The sequence below is a fragment of the Triticum urartu genome, chromosome 7, assembly GCF_003073215.2.
Source record: "Triticum urartu cultivar G1812 chromosome 7, Tu2.1, whole genome shotgun sequence".
NCBI lineage: Eukaryota > Viridiplantae > Streptophyta > Magnoliopsida > Poales > Poaceae > Triticum > Triticum urartu.
In genome coordinates this window covers 47,510,636-47,515,768 of record NC_053028.1, presented here as the reverse complement: position 1 = coordinate 47,515,768, position 5,133 = coordinate 47,510,636, and the positions used below count along the sequence as shown (strand labels likewise).

At 43.5% G+C, this 5,133-nt stretch overlaps 1 pseudogene; it reads left to right on the top strand.

Moving 5' to 3' along the window:
* The first annotated feature begins 289 nt into the window (after positions 1–289).
* Positions 290–913, top strand: LOC125518298 (annotated as a pseudogene).
* The last annotated feature ends 4,220 nt before the right edge of the window (positions 914–5,133 follow it).

Sequence of the window (5,133 nt, the reverse complement as noted above, 5' to 3'; positions counted from 1 at the left end):
CTACTACTAGTCTCCCACGCCACCCACCCCCGCCGGATACACTCCCACCCGCAACCGTCCCACACCACTCAACCCATGTCTGTCTAAAAAAATCCACCAACGCCCGATCCAGATCACCTCCGCCTCCATCCCCCGCTGCATGCGCCATGCCGGCGGCCGCGTGGCCGCCGCTCCCCGTCTCGCGCCGCTGCCCTCCCCTCCCCCCCAGTCCAGCGAGCTCGCCGACGAATCTCGTATCCATCATATCGCCGTCGCCGGCCGCATCCCGTCCCAACCCACCAGCCCGCCGATGACCTTCTCCTTGTTCCCATGGCCGTTCCGCCGCCGAGCCGGCGGCAGCGGCAGCGGCGGAACTAGCCCAAGCAATCCCTCTGCCGCGAAGGGGAAGGAGGAGGACGCGGAGGAGCTCGGCGTCACGCCGCAGCTCCTTGACTTCCTCCGAACACTCTCCCCTGACGCCTTCAAGTCCTTCCCCTCCAGCTCCACCAAGGCACCCCTCCTTCCTCCCTTCTCGATTCCGCTCCCCTGCTAGTTCCCTCTCAATTACTGGCGGTGCTATGCTTTGTCACAGGAGGATCCGCGGAGTCGGCGGCCGAGCTCTCGGACTGGCAGCAGCGGCACGCCGTCCTCGTGCTCGCCAGAGCCAAGGTAGGTCTCCCGCGGATCTCGTCCTCTGCTTCGCCCAAGACAGAGATGGCTCCCAGGTCTCAGACTGTAATTTGTGATCCCCGCAGGAACTCGCTAAGGTCCGCTATGATCTGTGCCCACGCCACATGAAGGACAAGTAGTTCTGGACATACATCTTGTCGTAAGCTCTTGCCTCGTTAGCTTTCGCCCATGTGTGAGTGCATTGTTCCAGTCCAAGTGCTCAATTAGCTTCATGCTGGTATTGATTTTGTGAATCTTCAGTTAGGAATTCAAGTCCATGTTGCTCCTTAATACCCAGCAAACTATATTTGTACCTAAACATGATCGTCCTAGTTGCGTGTGTACCGTTGTGCTGTTTTGTATATATAATAAACATCCAGCAAAAGGGATTGGCATCTAAAGATGAGAAATTCTGTCAAATGTGAGTACCTGTTTTTGTAAAAGCTCAGCAAAAAGGGGACATCATCATGTAAAGTGTGGTCTCTGTTTGCTGAACAACTATCCATGAGGTGTAATATAAGTAAGGTGCTGGTCCTAATATAAGTAATAACAAACCATGGCTAGTGATAATTCCTCTGTTGTTCCATCCTTTATATATGCAAAAGAATACACACATGTCTGTTCCAGATATGGCCAAAGTTGTAAACACTAGATAATCCATCAAGTGGGCTTTTGATGCCATTCTGCAGCACGCGTTGTTGGGTTTGACTCTAGCCAATTTCATTTTCAGGTAGGTTGGTGGGTGGGATATGCTAATGACACCGATGACTCAATCCATAGGATTGTGCGGATAAACCCTGGTGTCGGGAGATACGTCGCCAAGAGCTACAACCCAAGGTCCGGTTTCTCCGTTCTCTTAAGTTCGGTTGATGCAAAATTGAACATGCAATTTTTTAGCCTAATTTATCACAAGTGAGGAGCAGTGAATTCTATAGTCCATTAGCTACGGTTGATCGGCAACTGCATAAGCTTCTATTTCTACTTCTGAATTTTGAATGATTGTATGAGCAAATGAGTGCTACAAATGTACAATTTTGTTGGTTTAGGCAAACACCTCACAGTACTCAAAAGTACAGTTTTGTAGAAACCATAGTATTCCGATTGAGCTAGTAAGATTTAGTTTATGTAAGTTTAGTAGATGAACTAGTAGGATCCTTCTGCTGAACTGCTACTAGTAGGACGGCTTGCGATTAGATTAGTCTAGTCTATGTAGCAGGTGCACGCTCTGAGCTCGCTCGCAAGGTGTTTGCAACAATGCCTCTAGGAATGTTGAAATGTCAATTTGTTCAATCAATGTAGAATTCTGTGTTCCACAGGATACAAAGGAGCCTATGGACCTTAAACTTTGCTCATTAAATTGAAAAGAAAACATTGTACTATTCGTACACAAACAAAACATCTATGGGTGGGGATGTTGGCATTGCGCGATTAAATTGAAAAAGAAAATGCTCTGATCAGATTAGCATATACGGTGTGCTTCATGCATCCAAGAGACCAAGACGTCTTCTCTTCTCTATGGAGAGAAGCTGATTTGCATTGACGGCTAATGATGAATCTTTGTGCTCCATAGTTTAAAAGGCAACCATTTTGCACTCGATAACCAAGTATTCTGCGAGGGTTAAATTTAGTTAAGAATGTTTTTCCTTTGTTATATGGAAGAAGACTTCATGGTTAGCATTATTTATTATAACACATTAATATAAGATTTTCTTGCCACTGTAAGTAGGAAGTTAATTTTTTTGGTCTGTTTTGTTCTGCAGGGATTTTGGTCTGTTTTTCTAATAGTATATATGATCATTCAGTCACAGTTCCAGTATTTTAGAACTAAAGCTCCCCCTAATTAAAATGCAGAAACGTGTTTTCTTTCATTATGTTTCAGTCACTGTCTTAGAAACACTAGAAAATATCTCTTGACAAACTTCTTCATGGAACTAATATTTTTATGCTAATGACAAATTGGATTTATAATCTTTAACCTCGAATCTTTATAGGATTTTGGTTACTACCATATCTGCTCTTGCAGGTCTACTAGAGTATCCACTTCTGAGGTTGATTTTCAAAATGTGTATATCTAATATTTCTTACTGCAGCTTTAAGCTTCACTGTCATCTAACTTTGTCTAGTTAATATACTTACTCGGCAACATGGAAAGTTTCCACATTTGTTCTAGCTGTCTCTATGGGTTAGCGACTTAGCATACATGTTGGAATAAGGTTTCACAGTTGCTTCTCTGACAAGGTCTGTTTTTATTCATAGGTAGAAGATAGCGATAGAGTGCTGCCGGATAATGAGATGTTGAAGCGGCAGACTGAATCCATGACACCGAAGTGCAATAACGGCAGATTATCTCTATCTTTTCTTTTCATTTTTCTTATTATTGAGTGAGAACAGAATGAGGAACTGTGTGATAGTACATACAACAACTGTAGTAAAAAGAAACTTATGTTTGCAATTGTTAATGACATAGATACTTGCATGTTCTTTGAAGTGGTCATTTGTGAGTTGCAATGTAGAATGAGGTTTTTTGGCTGATTTATTTCCTTCGGTTTCCGGTTAACCATGAAATAGGAGCCCAACAGTGCTCACTATTGTTGTGTTTACTGGGAACTGTATGCATAAAATGGAATTGGTGGATTTTATTTTTTAATTATAAATTAGTTAGTAGTGGCGTGGGAAAAGACTGCGCGCTACTAGTATTTAGGATACTAGTAGCGTTGGTAGTATGGACACGCTGCTACTATTTTGCTAGTAGTGGCGCGGGTACTAAATAGCAGTAGCGTGGGTGGCACACGCTACTAGTAGTAGCGCGGCTTCAACCCACGCTATTACTAACTATTAGCTGTAGCGCCTTATTGGTAGCGCGGGTACCCGCGCTGCTGATAGGCCTAAAACCCGCGCTGCTGCTAGGCTTTTCCCTAGTAGTGTCCGCATCGAGCGCAACAGGCTGGTGGAGGAATCCATGGATGCTGCCAAGCAGCGTATTAAGGACATGAAACTGATGAAAGAGATCATTGCCCGCTGCGAGAACTAGTCTCCGCGACCAGCAGCGCATAAAGAAAGTAGAGATCAGCGAGCCAGATCATTGTATGCGTCTTCCTTCTTCTTTTGCCCTTGTGTATTTCGGGCGTAGCCGCATGTGGCTTTTTTAGTTATCTTCCTAATTATGTAACACAATTATTATCTACTCTCATCGTCCTTATATATATTCACCAGTCTTGCTATAAGTCGCAGTAGATGCTATATAGGTCCGTCGGATCTTACATCAAGATCCGTGCAAAATTTCTTTTCAGATTTTCTTTTTTCTCTCTTAAATCTCAGTCAAGTGAGACATTGCTACGCCATTAAAAAGAGGCTCGGCCGCCATTAATGTAGACCTTGGGAGAGAGGTGGACGGCAGATGGAGGTCAAAGGGCTCGCACGCCTCCCGTACTCAAATAGCTACCCTGCACGGTGCCTCCTAGCTAATAAAAAAAGGGGACACGTGGAGGCACGTAAATGGTAAATAGAACGCCCACGGTTTCAATAATACTTGTGTTTCCGATTGTAACATGACAACACTTGTTGCAAAATGACTTTGTTGATTGTTAATGTGTGCGCCTTCACAAATCGGACAGCAAAATTACCACAGCATGTTGGTGCCATGTCATGACACCAAGCCAAGTTTCATGATTTTCATGCGTGTTTCGGATTTACAGGAATTAAAAAACCAAGTTTCTCAATGTTTCCAGCCGAGCCATGATGCCCAGATGTTTGAATTTCATTCCCATTTCTGGCATGGGACCTAGAAATTTACCCGAGGACACACATGTGATTTTTCAACCAGTTTTGGTGCACTAGAGCATGTGCTTGTATTTAAAATTTGAATTATGCACACAAAGGTGACACGTTCCCTCTCAAAACCATGAGCCTTCTTGAGAGAAGCTCCGGTTTGCAAGAAACTTATACCAAAACTTGTTCCTATTATGCAATTTTTTTACCACAGCATGGTAGTACCATGACATGACACCATGCCAAGTTTCATGATTTTTAGGCGTGTTTTGGATTTGCAAGAATTTTAAAACCAAGCTTCTCAATGTTCTCGGCCGAACCGCGATGCCCAGATGTTTGAATTTCATTCCCATTTCTTGCATGTGACCTCGAAATTCACCCGAGGACACACATCTGATTTTTCAATCAACTTTGGTGCACAGGAGCATGTGCTTGTAGTTCAAATTTGAATTATGCACATTAAATGACTAGAAACTCATTTAATGTATAAAAAAGGTCAAACGAACCCGGAATAATTCCAAAATTTAATAGGGCACTCATATAGTTTTATGTTGCCTCTGTAAAGAAAATCTGGGGGAGGCAACGTATATTAGAAATGCCATTAGACATTGTTATTTTCACGTCAAACCCGTTGACCATGTTACATGACAAAAATAAGCCGATTCTCACAATTATAAGTTAATAGTCTCCAGCACAACACACCCCTCAAATAAAACT